Source organism: Doryrhamphus excisus, linkage group LG2, assembly GCF_037039965.1.
Source record: "Doryrhamphus excisus strain RoL-2023G ecotype Guam linkage group LG2, RoL_Dexc_Guam_v1.1, whole genome shotgun sequence".
In the NCBI taxonomy this organism is placed as follows: domain Eukaryota; kingdom Metazoa; phylum Chordata; class Actinopteri; order Syngnathiformes; family Syngnathidae; genus Doryrhamphus; species Doryrhamphus excisus.
The window spans coordinates 24,598,536-24,613,033 of record NC_136358.1 but is presented as its reverse complement, the minus strand read 5'-3'; the positions used below and the strand labels follow the sequence as shown (position 1 = coordinate 24,613,033).

Sequence of the window (14,498 nt, the reverse complement as noted above, 5' to 3'; positions counted from 1 at the left end):
CAGTTATCGCTGACACGATCAAAATCCATCCCCAAATGTTCCTCATTGGATTTAGATGAGGGGAAGATGCACTGCGGTCCAAAAGAGTCAGCTTATCCCTCTGGAAGACGTCCTTTTTGAGGTGCAAATTCCAGATTGAATTTAGAGACAAAGCCGTTGAAGGCATTTTTCCTTCTTAAAAGCAGATGTCGCCTGATGGTTACTGGACTGCAGCAGTTCTAACCTTCGTTGGGGTGATCGGATGCTCTGGCCCAGGCCCGGTGACACTTGACTTCTCTGTTCTCTGACGTTTCTAAAGAATGTCTTACGGCAGGGGTCTCAAACTCAATTTACCTGGGGGCCACTGGAGCTAGGATCTGGGCAGCATCAGGTTTTCCAAAAAAAAACCAAACACATTTATTAAAAATTTTTAATTTTAATTTTAATTTTTATTTTTCTGCACAAAATAAGATGAAAAATAAATAAACAAATCAGGAATAAAGAAAATCAATCAGTAATAAATAAATATAATAATAATAATAAAACGGCAAATAATAAAAACTTAAGAAACCACATATAGTTGGTGGGTAGACAAATTATTTTTTTCAGATTAAAATGAACAAAGCATTATTAGAGCCCTGTAGACATGACAAAACACGACTATAGTCACATTTATACTCTTTTTATTCACAACATATTGCGCAACTGCAGGGTCTTGAGACACATGCTAACTCGCAAACTAGAGAGCTAGCGACCTAAACGGTAGCCTTCAAGTTATTTCCTTTAAACTTAAATAGCCAAAAACTTACCACTTCCACACGGATAGGGAGGATAACTATTAACAGTTATTTAACCTTTAACATGAACATTAATCAAACGTAATAATTTTTTCTGGGTACATGATACCATACAGCATCCATGTCAAACTTGCGCGGGCCGCACTAACATTAAACTTTCATATCAAGGCGGGGGCCTCAAACTAGTGTCCTGCGGGCCACATTTTATTTTTGAACAATGACAGGGCACATATGGACAAACAACCATTCACAATGCTTTTTTTCATGAATACTAAATTAACTAAGCATTTCCCTTACAAATAAAGCTTAAAAAAAGTTGATGTGTAATTTGAGCCTGAGCCACTAGATGGAGGCACAGTAACATATAGCATTCATTCCATTCATTCCATTGATACTTTGAAAATGTAAAAAGCTGCCAATAAATAACTTAAATGCAATGAACATGATCTTGATGAGCAAGGATTAATACGGGAGAGTTGTGAATGTGGTTAAGAACATTCTGTGTATTTGCTAACGAACATGCAAAGGCCGACTTACCATTAGGCAAACACATGCAATTGCCTGGGGGGCCCAAGATTCCCAGGGGTGCCCAAATGTCTCATATAGAAAAGTGATAACTGATTTTTTTAAATCCAATTTAAAGTACGTATTACTGTTTTAGACTCCACTCGTGCTTTTGAAGACCTCCCCTCCCTTCTCATGCAACGTACTGTTGCTCATGTGCAGCAGAATATGTCTTTCAGGAAGATGGCCCCAAACAAAGCCGTTTGGAGGAGAATGAAGTGGAGTTAGCCCAGAGGAGCAGAGAAGCGGAGAAGGTGAGAAGAAAGTTACAAAAGGTATCACCCGTTTACAAACGTTTACACGACACGACACCAAGAGCAAGACGCTCTTGGTTCCAGCTGCAGTGTCACTTCTCCAGATGCAGATACAAGTGATGCTTTTCATCACAAAGATGGGAATATTCAAGCTGTATATATATATATATATATATATATATATATAAAGTCTTGCTTAATGTTCTTATCAATCACAGTAAAAGCATTGACATGATTGACTTGTTAAGTCTGTAATTATACACACTTTATGTTGCTCCGGAAATAGAATATTTTCATTTTTTAGTCATGATAACCTAAAAATAAATAAATATATATATGTATATAAAGGGCTAATTTGTGTTTATTAAACATGATTTTTTTTTTTTACTAGCTCAACGCAAGATGGACCGCAATGTATAAGAAACAGACACAATTGGTAAAGTAAACTGGCCATCACTCAAGCAAATAATCTTACAGAATAGAATTCTATATAATTATATATAATAAATATAATATAGGGCGGCACGGCACGGCGGTTGAGTGGTTAGCAGCAAGGAGACCAGAGTTCAATTCCACCCTCGGCCATCTCTGTGTGGAGTTTGTATGTTCTCCCCGTGCATGCGTGGGTTTTCTCCGGGTACTCCGGTTTCCTCCCACATTCCAAAAACATGCTAGGTTAATTGGCGACTCCAAATTGTCCATAGGTATGAATGTGAGTGTGAATGGTTGTTTGTCTATATGTGCCCTGTGATTGGCTGGCGACCAGTCCAGGGTGTTCCCCCGTGGTAGAAAATGAATGAATGTATATAAAGATGGCAACTTAGGCTGACAGATACTGTAACTGTAACAGATTTGAAAAGCCTTTTGTAAAAATGGAAAGATTGAAGCTTGATTCTCAGAATGAGACGGTAATGGAGCCAGGATGAAGCCAGGATTAAAGCCAGTCTCGCTCTGAGGAAGATGAAGAGTCGGACTGTGAGACTTCATCGCTCCCTCAGCAGTTTGGCGTCACACTGATCAATGTCCCCCCACTTGAAGAGGATCCTACTCTTTGGCCGAAAACAGCCACATCAAGGACACAATACTTCCAAGGAATCAAGAGACCTGCAGATTTACTAACAGTTACTACTATATTTACTATATACTATAGTACTACACATGAGGAACAGATAGAAGATAAGCAGATCCTGGCTGTGTTTACCTGTTTGGTGACACCAAGACCCCCCAGTTAAAAAAAGGAATGGGGTTAATAACAGGAAGAATCTTTCAGGCCAACCCCTCTGGAGAACACATTCCCAACATGGACACAAAGTGGCACAATCGGACACACAGACCTCGAAAAACAAACACCACAAGGCCATAGATCCGCCCAATCACAAAATTAACCGCTACAAAGAGGTCTTGACGTGATTCATTGCAATTGTGAGTCGTCTGGCAGAACGTAATCTTTCATTCCGTGGATTGTTGGAGGCTGGCAAAGGAAACTTCCTGGGACAAGTGGACCTGATGGCTGAGAGGGAGCACGTGAGGAGAAACCACAGGAACAAAGTGAGACTTTTGAAATGAATTGTTGCAGTACACAAGTGATGTCAAGAATACTAAATATTACGCTTATATAATAATCATGGAGTGGACGCCGGACGTCATTCCGCATTGTCAGCTGGGAGGCATCTCCATTCATCAACGCTTCAAGAACTTGGCATATCAGGAAAAGTATGATGTCAGTCATAGGAACTTCCAATTTTCCAGGCCACTTCTAAAATGCTGGCAGCAGGATAAAGAAACGGGAGTGGAATAGAGTGACCTTTTTCCTGATAACACGGAACTTTCCGCCATTTCCTGTCGTTATCACCTATCACCTGATTTGTGGAGCAAGAAGTGACATTGCCCTTGCCATCACATTCGGAATTCATTCATTCATTCATTTTCTACCGCTTTTCCTCACGAGGGTCTTTGGGCGAGAGGCGGGGTACACCCTGGACTGGTGGCCAGCCAATCACAGGGCACATATAGACAAACAACCATTCACACTCACATTCATACCTATGGACAATTTGGAGTCGCGAATTAACCTAGCATGTTTTTGGAATGTGGGAGGAAACCGGAGTACTCGGAGAACACCCACACATGCACGGTTAGAACATGCAACCAGGGTGGAATTGAACCCTGGTCTGCGCGCTAACCACTAGACTGCCGTGCCGCCCTACATTCGGAATAATCCGGAATAATAACACAGAATAATCCATCGAACATAATGCTTTCTGATCACGTTCATACGTGTGTAGAAAGCCTAAACGGCGTCAGGCTTTGGAACCCCGCCACCCCCCCCCCCTTTTTTTGTTCTTGCTCATCTGGCAAGGCAAAAATCCATACCCAGCTAATGCAATCTCATGTCTCCCTGCCCCGCCAGTTTAAATAGCCCGCGTTAAATGAAGTGGGTTAAAAGAGAAATCGATCTTCTCCTTTGGCCATCTTACTGCAGCACCCTTGCCCCACCCAGCCTGTAATCAGCGCGACTCCCCAGGAGAAATGAACCCTCCGAGAATGGAGATATGGATGTATAGGATTGTAAGATGTGTTGTTTTAAAAATCACCAATTAAGATGTGACGAAGCATCTATGGCATTGCTCCACAGCTACATCAAATCCACCCAGGATTAGGATTGGGATTCTCTTGCAATTCATATTTTTCATTTATTTCTCTTCTTACACACTGACAGGCTGGGATAGGCTCCAGCACCCCCGACCCTTGTGAGGAAAAAGCAGTAGAAAATGAATTAATGAATTTTCTTCCTTTCTTAATATATGTCTGAACTGATGAAGGAAATTGATAATTTATGCCACAAAGTTTGCATTTGGGGACAGTCATTAGTCAAGTCAAGTTTATTTATATACTGTAGCTTTATAGACAACATCCCCTGATCTGAATCCAGGTCATATGACCTATGTACTCCAAATCACTTTATATTAGTAAAGCCTGCGACAATACCTGCTTTGATTTCTTATTTTAACTTTGATATCCGCTCGGTGGCACGGCGGTCTAGTGGTTAGCGTGCAGACCTCAATTCCACCCTCGGCCATCTCTGCGTGGAGTTTGCATGTTCTCCCCGTGCATGCGTGGGTTTTCTCCGGGTACTCCGGTTTCCTCCCACATTCCAAAAACATGCTAGGTTAATTGGTGACTCCAAATTGTCCATAGGTATGAATGTGAGTGTGAATGGTTGTTTGTCTATATGTGCCCTGTGATTGGCTGGCCACCAGTCCAGGGTGTACCCTGCCTCTCGCCCGAAGACAGCTGGGATAGGCTCCAGCACCACCCGCAACCCTCGTGAGGAAAAGCGGTAGAAAATGAATGAATGAATGAATATTTATTTTATTTATTTTATTATTTTTATTATATTATTGTTTATTCCCATAGCGAGGCCCAGATGTTTTTGGTTGTATAAACATGTGTACTTGTGTACTTGCAGTATTAGGGTATAATAACGTGTGTGTTTTTATATGCCTGCACTGCATGCCAAGGGAGATGGTATTATATTTACAGATGCCACCCACAAAATCCCATGACCCTTTTGCTGTGGGGGCTGGATGAGATGGATGAGGGAGCAAAAAAAAAAAAAGAGAGACCACAACACAGCACGAAAAAAAACAAAGATGTGTCAATAATATTTGTTTTCAGTCAGTTTTAGCGGAATAGGAATGGTACCTTTTTACCAATTTCTGACATGCCTGTTTCTGACTTGCTTTAGACGTGTGCCTATTTTTATTCCAGTTCCATCGGGAGGACCGCAGGATCTTCTCAGACCAGCTGTGAGACATAATCTCCCCAGCGTGTCCTGGGGCCTTCTTCCAGCTGGGCATGCCCAGATGCCGAAGCCACCTTAACTGGCAGTTGGATGACTGAGCTCTTTAGGTGAGTCCAACCACCCAACGGAGGAAACTCCGTTGAATCTGCGATCTGTTTTTTTTTTTTTTGATCTTGTGATTTGGGTGGCGTCCGAGAGGCGGGCACCTGGGTGATCTGGTCTTCGGAGGCTAAATCTGGTTCTTAGGACATGGAAGGTTTCATTTTTTTCGACCCAAAATGATAACAGAACAGACTGAACAGGCACGAATAAGTTCAGGACGAATAAGATGGCTGCCGTGCATGGCTGTCTCTAGACCTGGACATGCCCATTGTGCTGGCACGCACACACACACACACACACACACACACACACACACACACACACACATAGGTCATCTCAGACAAGTCAGGGCAGTCACGCAAATGACGCTTTATACAGGAACTCACACCACACCTCCCATTCCTTACATATTTCTACATTTTCAGCCAAACTCCCTCTGATTGGCTGAACTGCAGGAAAAACAGCCTGTTCTTGTCAAATCAGATGCCCCATGGGGAGGAGCTGTCACTCAGCTAGCTTGTGGATGATAGCTCGGTGAGGATGGAGTGGAAGCCGCAGGGATATTTAAGCTATGTCATTCCTGCAACATGCTTTTTATTTGCAGATTGTTTCCATGGAAATTAGTCTTTTTTTTTTCTCCCGTCAGCGCTCCCAAAAGCGAGAGGGAAAAAGAGGTGATGACGAAATAATGCACGTTAAAAGAGAGGTCACTTTTCAAGCAGTTTTAAGCCATAAAAACAGCCCCAAGGTGGCAAAAGGGCATTTGATAAGAAGTCGGCCTGGATCATTTGTATGTATAAACTTAACTATTAGGGCGGCACGGCGGTTGAGTGGTTAGTGTGCAGACCTCACAGCTAGGAGGACCAGGGTTCAATTCCACCCTTGTTTGCATGTTCTCCCCGTGCATGCGTGGGTTTTCTCCGGGTACTCCGGTTTCCTCCCACATTCCAAAAACATGCTAGGTTAATTGGCGACTCCAAATTGTCCATAGGTATGAATGTGAGTGTGAATGGTTGTTTGTCTATATGTGCCCTGTGATTGGCTGGCCACCAGTCCAGGGTGTACCCCGCCTCTCGCCCAAAGACAGCTGGGATAGGCTCCAGCACCCCCCGTGACTCTCGTGAGGAAAAGCGGTAGAAAATGAATGAATGAATGAATGAATGAATTTGGCTGGCACTCTAATTTTTTTCTAATGAACATAAAAAATGTCTTTTGCAAAGTTTTGAGTAAATCTATTGAGATTTTGGGGTGCCACCTCACACATAAACTTTTGTAAAATTTCACAAAATATGCAATTTCTAGTCTAATTGCCCAAAAAAAAAAAAATATATATAGACAGTTATCTTGTAACAATTGCATTTGCGTGGAAGCTACAACTCGAAATTACTGGAATAATTTCAATGTCGGTGGTATCGCACATTTTCTACCGCTTTTCCTCACAAGGCTCGCGGGGGTGCTGGAGCCTATCCCAGCTGTCTTCGGGCGAGAGGCGGGGTACACCCTGGACTGGTGGCCAGCCAATCACAGGGCACATATAGACAAACAACCATTCACACTCACATTCATACCTATGGACAATTTGGAGTGGCCAATTAACCTAGCATTTTTTTGGAATGTGGGAGGAAACCGGAGTACCTGGAGAAAACCCACGCATGCACGGGGAGAATATGCAAACTCCATACAGAGATGGCCGAGGGTGGAATTGAACCCTGGTCTGCGCGCTAACCACTCGACCGCCGTGCCGCCCCAATCCATTTTTTAAACCTTGAATTGAAGTGCGAGTATTATTCCTTTTCATAACAGGCGATTAAGGAACTAATAAGGGGAGTAGTGGTCCTTGGCCTTTGTCCAGTATTAGCCAAACATACGTAACATCAGTACTAATAAAATAAAATATATTCGGCTCGCTGTCCTCACCCAACAAATAGGAGCTTCCGTAATGTCGTTTTCTGTGCCGTGCCCACACACTCCTGCCTCCACACATGGCTCAGTATCCCTCTCCTCTCTAATATCCCCTCCTTCGTCTCCTCCTTTCTCCTCTCTCTCTCCCTCTCCATCCAAGTCTTGCTCTGAGCAGTTGTTCAGCAGAGCAGCATAACATTGCACAGTGTGCATTTGCCATAGCATGCGTCCGCAGCGGCAATTTGTGGTTCAATCCCAGACAGGGGAAGCTAATCTGGTAGAAAGTCAGGGTGAGAGGGTGAGAGAGAGAGAGAGTCATCTATAGATGCAGCGCTGAGCGGACAGCGACAACTCGACACTGCTGACCATCGTAAGTACAAGCAATGGACAATCACTCACTATTGATGGAGTTGTTTCCTCCATCTTCTTGTTATTTGTTGTTCTTGACTTCTCACATTTGCGGGGAAAACGTCTAAGCAGCTTGGAACCGTGAGAGGACTTCTCACACTTCTTTGCTACTCTTGTCCCGTCCTTCGTTTCACGTATTTTTTACATATTTGGAATTAGTTTTGTTTGTTTGCTGAGAAGAGCTTCATCGCCTTTCATGTGCGGGATATCATAGAAAATGAGGAAGTTCTTGCAACGGTTCTTTCAGATTGAAGCTTTTCAAAGCACGCCACCATCCCAGTGTAGGAGTGTCTCGCTGTGGGAACGGCGTCACTTGCACCAATCATCACTCAGTATCAGTACTCACATGGATCAAACCACTTTTAGAAAAAACAGACCACAGACCAAACCACAAGCACTTAAAAGGGGACATTTCAAAAGGAAAGAAAACGTAGCAACTTTTGAACACAAACATCTCAGATGATACGAGCGTCATTCCCGAAACTCTGAACAAGCGACTTCATTTACTCTTTAAGAGTAGTATTTTTATGTTTACCGTCACCATTAAAGTCTCCCCTTCCTATTTCTCTTGGGGTTAAATAAGAACGATATAGAAAGAAAAACAGAATTACTTCAGTCATTATGAGCAGATGTCTTCTCATGCTTTTGTTAATGGTGGCATTGATGCTGAGAAGAGTGAAGTCACAAAATTCCGAAGCTCAGCGATTTGGAAGTTCAACATGGGTGACCTCTGACCTTACACGTTCCTCTGCATGAATGGACACAAATGGCTGTCACAGATCATCTAGACCAGACTCCATTTAAGTGATGGTCAACTTTGCATCCTTCAATTCAAAGACGTTCCAAACTTGAGCAGGATTAGACGGCAGGTTTTCCCCTACGATGATGTGATGTTGACATCCGTGCTGGGAGCTAGCTGGCATCTCGCTGGGCCGCGCTGCCAAGTGATGGAGCATGCATGACCATCCGTTATATAAGATATTGTCTCTCTGTGTGACACAGGCGGTGAATGAATAACGTGATGGCTTCATTGTGAAAGCGCTATAAAATGTAGTTCATGATTATTAGTACGTTGATGTACATGATGGGTATTTTATGTCAACAAACTTCACTTTTTGGAGACCATTTCAGTGAAAGGAGGCAGTACATGTAATTACCTTCATTGGTAGGATTGTAAGAATGTGAAGGTGACCAAAGGCTTTAGTTCTTGCAAGAGTGGTTCTAAGACCAAGAGTGGTTCTAAGACTAAGAGTGGTTCTATGACTAAGAGTGGTTCTAAGACTAAGAGTGGTTCTAAGACTAAGAGTGGTTCTATGACTAAGAGTGGTTCTAAGACTAAAAGTGGTTCTACGACTAAGAGTGGTTCTACGACTAAGAGTGGTTCTGAGACTAAGAGTGGTTCTAAGACTAAAAGTGGTTCTACGACTAAGAGTGGTTCTACGACTAAGAGTGGTTCTAAGACTAAGAGTGGTTCTAAGGCCAAGAGTGGTTCTAAGACCAAGAGTGGTTCTAAGACCAAGAGTGGTTCTAAGACCAAAAGTGGTTCTATGACTAAGAGTGGTTCTAAGACTAAAAGTGGTTCTATGACTAAGAGTGGTTCTATGACTGAGAGTGGTTCTAAGACTGAGAGTGGTCCTATGACTAAGAGTGGTTCTAAGACTAAGAGTGGTCCTATGACTAAGAGTGGTTCTAAGACCAAGAGTGGTCCTATGACTAAGAGTGGTTCTAAGACTAAGAGTGGTCCTATGACTAAGAGTGGTTCTAAGACTAAGAGTGGTTCTATGACTAAGAGTGGTTTTACGACTAAGAGTGGTTCTATGACCAAGAGTGGTTCTAAGACTAAGAGTGGTTCTATGACTAAGAGTGGTTCTATGACTAAGAGTGGTTCTATGACTAAGAGTGGTTCTAAGACTAAGAGTGGTTCTAAGACTAAGAGTGGTCTACGACTAAGAGTGGTTCTATGACTAAGAGTGGTTCTATGACTAAGAGTGGTTCTAAGACTAAGAGTGGTTCTATGACTAAGAGTGGTTCTATGACTAGGTGTGGTTCTAAGACTAAGAGTGGTTCTAAGACTAAGAGTGGTTCTATGACTAAGAGTGGTTCTATGACTAGGTGTGGTTCTAAGACTAAGAGTGGTTCTAAGACTAAGAGTGGTTCTATGACTTCATATTTATATGGCATTTCAATGTCCGTTTATCTGACTTCCAGCTTTTTGATTTGGATACTCGAGCCCGTCCTCACTGTTGTCCTTCTCCTTTCTTCACTTTTTCTGCATAACTTATTTTTTATGTCCACTCATGCCATCAACCCCCCCCCCACCCCCAACCCCCCTTGTATTTCAATCCATCGCTGTCTCTTTCTCACTGTATCCCGCAACCCTGAAACCACCCCCCCATTCCCAGGCCGATTTGCCTCGCTAGATGACGGGGCATTTGACAGGCCTGCTGCAGGAAGATAGCAGAATTGAATGCAAGTCCCCGGGGTGGGAGGACAGGGATAAAAAAAGGGTGAAGTGGTATTAGCTGCTGAAAGGGGGTTGGCACCAGCCATGAGACGAGGGGGTGGCTGGGATTGGTAGGAAAGAGAGATACAGGCATGGGGCTTAGGGTGGGCTAGGCAGGCAGACAATGAGGGGAATGATGGTGAGAGGTGAAAGGGTTAATCCACTTGTAGTTGCCAAAACAAAAACACTCTTAACGAATCATGAGAGTGATGATGTCATCACTAAAAAGCGAGAGGCGGGGTACACCCTGGACTGGTCACCAGCCAATCACAGGGCACATATAGACAAACAACCATTCACACTCACATTCATACCTATGGACAATTTGGAGTCGCCAATTAACCTAGCATGTTTTTGGAATGTGGGAGGAAACCGGAGTACCCGGAGAAAACCCACGCATGCACGGGGAGAATATGCAAACTCCACACAGAGATGGCCGAGGGTGGAATTGAACCCTGGTCTCCAAGTTGTGAGGTCTGCGCGCTAACCACTCAATCGCCGTGCCGCCTGATACTAATAACTAATGATAAAAAAATACTTTTTACAATATTTAAAAATTCCCTCCCCCCAGGGCACAGCATGATTGGTCCTGCACGTGCACAACATGCAACATAGCAGAGTCATAGCATGAACCACTTCCACACACAATGGGAGGATAACCTTTTTTCCACTCGATCTCAGCCATGGCCTATCGGTCTCCATGTCATGTCTTATAGCATTACTGATGCCTACTAGCCAGAATACTACATGTACTGTAACTTGTCTATCAATATGTATTTTTGAAATATGTATTTTTGTATAAAATACGGCAGCACGGCGGACGAGTGGTTAGCGCGCAGACCTCACAGCTATGAGACCAGGGTTCAATTCCACCCTCGGCCATCTCTGTGTGGAGTTTGCATGTTCTCCCCGTGCATGCGTGGGTTTTTTCCAGGTACTCCGGTTTCCTCCCACATTCCAAAAACATGCTAGGTTAATTGGTGACTCCAAATTGTCTATAGGTATGAATGTGAGTGTGAATGGTTGTTTGTCTATATGTGCCCTGTGATTGGCTGGCCACCAGTCCAGGGTGTACCCCGCCTCTCGCCTGAAGACAGCTGTGACCCTCGTGTGGAAAAGTGGTAGAAAACGAATGAATGAATGAATGTATAAAATACCATAGTAAACTACAATGTAGCGATCATTGATGAAATAATATAGAAATTATATTTTATATTTATATATTAGAGTCCAATCAACACATATTACTTTTCCCACTGACTTCATCCGTGGATTTCCTAACTCTCCATCTTTACCAGTGGGATTTTTTTCATTGACTTGTACTTGTAAACGATCGGTCTGATGCCTGTCAAGCATGGCCCCTCGGTCCGGCCCGTAGTATGCTGTGGTGACAGGTTGGAAAAAGGACATTTCCCTTTTGACATGAAGTGTTGACCTTAAATCCGCAGAGATGGAGAAACTCACCGAAGCATTGTGTACAAGGCAGCCAGAAATAGACCAGAAACACCCATGTCATTTTCATTTCTTTCCCCCGCTGTCCTTCTGTGGTACCCCTTGGGTTCCGGCCCCTTTCACAGTTTAATATTACATACTTGTATTTATTTCTTCGCTGTCATTCTCCATCCTTTTCACTTCTTTCTCTCATTCTCTGATTTTTTCCGCTTCCCATCCATCAGCTTACATCTAATCATTCTGGTGTAACTGACAGCAAAGCAGGAGAAGAACCATGTGGAGGAAGATGTGTGGGCGTGTGGACAGGGGGGCGGCTGTACGGGGGTTCCTGATGTTTCTGTAGAGCGCCCGGGTGTTGACAGCGATGGCAAAGGACAGCTGACCCTTTTTATTGTGAGATAGAGAGTGGGAAGAGTTGACAGAGGTAGGCAGCAGATGAGATGGTCCAGGGAATATAGGGGACAAAATCTCCTGATTGGTTGGGGACCAGTCCGGGGTGTACCTCGGTGTACCACGTTCCCATGACCCTAGTGAGGAAGTGGTACAGAAAATGGATGAGAGTACTACAGTCGTACCACATCCTGGTTCCAATTTTGCAGCCTCACTCTTGGGGTTTTCAAGGAGGACTGGAATCAGGGTTGGGGGCCGGCAGAGCGGCTGAGGCGTACTTAGGGGTATTTAGGGGTTCAAATGTCTGTCGGTCACACATCGGGGTGGGGGGTGGGGGGGGCACTGATGTGATAATGCATGTTCATTCATTCATTTTCTACCGCTTTTTCCTCATGAGGGTCGCAGGGGGTGCTGTCTTGGGGCGAGAGGCGGGGTACGCCCTGGACTGGTGGCCAGCCAATCACAGGGCACATATAGACAAACAACCATTCACACTCACATTCATACCTATGGACAATTTGGAGTGGCCAATTAACCTAGCATGTTTTTGGAATGTGGGAGGAAACCGGAGTACCCGGAGAAAACCCACGCATGCACGGGGGAGAACATGCAAAATCCACACAGAGATGGCCGAGGGTGGAATTGAACCCTGGTCTCCTAGCTGTGAGGTCTGCACGCTAACCACTCGTCCAACGTGCCACCCTGATTTTTTCCTCATGAGGGTCGCGGGGGGTGCTGGACCCTATCCCAGCTGTCTTCGGGCGGGAGGCAGGGTACACCCTGCACTGGTGGCCAGCCAATCACAGGGCACATATAGACAAACAACCATTCACACTCACATTCATACCTATGGACAATTTGGAGTGGCCAATTAACCTAGCATGTTTTTGAAATCTGGGAGAACATGCAAACTCCACACAGAGATGGCCGGGGGTGGAATTGAACCCTGGTCTTTTAGCTGTGAGGTCTGCACACTAACCACTTGACCACCGTGCCACCCTGATAATGCATGTATTTATCCTAATATCTTAAAGTCCCAAAAATTGGCAACCCCCGATTTAAAGAATACCCGACCCAGGTGAAAATGAAAAATAGACATATAATTCAGTTTTTAAGCACGTGCCTGCTACAAGACTACTTCAGCGTTGTCTCAGTTCACGCGAAGGTCAGAGGCAGGTTGCTTAGCTACGCTACCAACGGAAAAGGTTGAAATTAGACAGGGATTTAAGAATGAACTGTGACATCCAGTAATGTCAAATAACTGCAGTGTAGCCTTTTCTGGGCATTATTACACTTCATCATTTCATGTTGGACCTGCTGAAAAAAGCATAAATCAATCATCAAACTGCATTTCTTTTTCATTAGAACATTTTAATTACAATCCCAATCCCATCTTTTGAGTGTACATTTAGCTTGGTTAGCAACTGTATAACACATTCCCTATAAAAAATATGACCCCCAGCATCTACCCTTACATGTAAACACAAACAAAAATAAACCACCCAGCTAAACATAATAAAGTAAAAATAACCGAGCCACATCATTATAATAATTGTGTAATCCTAATAGCTAATAGCTTTATGGCAGACAACAATAATGACATTCATGTCTGAGCCATAAGCTTTGTGCTACGTTGGAAATCCAAACTGCTCCCAAGATAAAGTTCAAGTGAGTAATGAAGCTGAGCTGTGTCACTTACGTCCACGTCTCAGGGTGTACATGTGTTGGCTGTTTGGATTTCAACCAATCAAAGTGATTTTCTGGATGTGCCCCCGCCCCCCGTGACTCCTACACAGGACTCCTTAATATCGCTATGAGGAGCTGTGAAATCTATTTAGAGCGTTAAGAGCAGCTATAGACCCCCTGATGTGCTGCCTCAAGCTTTGGGGCACACGCGTTTATGTTCACGTTCATATTCATATCCATATCCAAATCCAAATCCACATCCACATCCACATCCACATCCACATCCACATCCACATCCACATCCACACCCACACCCACATCCACACCCACATCCATATCTCTATCCACATCCAAATCCACATATCCATATCCACATCCACATCCAAATCCACATAACCATATCCATATCCATATCCACATCCACATCCACATCCACATCCACATCCACATCCACATCCACATCCACATATCCATATCCATATCCACGTCCACATCCATATCTCTATCCACATCCAAGTCCCCATATCCATATCCACATCCAAATCCACATATCCATATCCACATCCACATCCACATCCACATCCAAATCCACATATCCATATCCATATCCACATCCATATCCACATCCATATCCACATCCATATCCATATCCACAT

The 14,498-nt window shown here is 43.8% G+C and overlaps 2 protein-coding genes across 10 annotated transcripts in view; both read left to right on the top strand.

Annotated features, from left to right (window-relative positions):
• Window positions 1-4,862, top strand: part of tfam (transcription factor A, mitochondrial) — a 31,600-nt gene extending 26,738 nt beyond the window's left edge. Inside the window, exon 8 of the transcript XR_013626441.1 lies at window positions 4,764-4,862. The gene's annotated coding sequence lies outside the window, so the exon portion shown is untranslated. The remainder of the gene's footprint in view (window positions 1-4,763) is intronic.
• A 2,580-nt stretch (window positions 4,863-7,442) lies between these two features.
• Window positions 7,443-14,498, top strand: part of rbfox3a (RNA binding fox-1 homolog 3a) — a 335,564-nt gene continuing 328,508 nt past the window's right edge. For all 9 annotated transcript variants that reach the window (XM_078788898.1, XM_078788894.1, XM_078788896.1 and 6 more), the window contains exon 1: window positions 7,443-7,773. The gene's annotated coding sequence lies outside the window, so the exon portion shown is untranslated. The remainder of the gene's footprint in view (window positions 7,774-14,498) is intronic.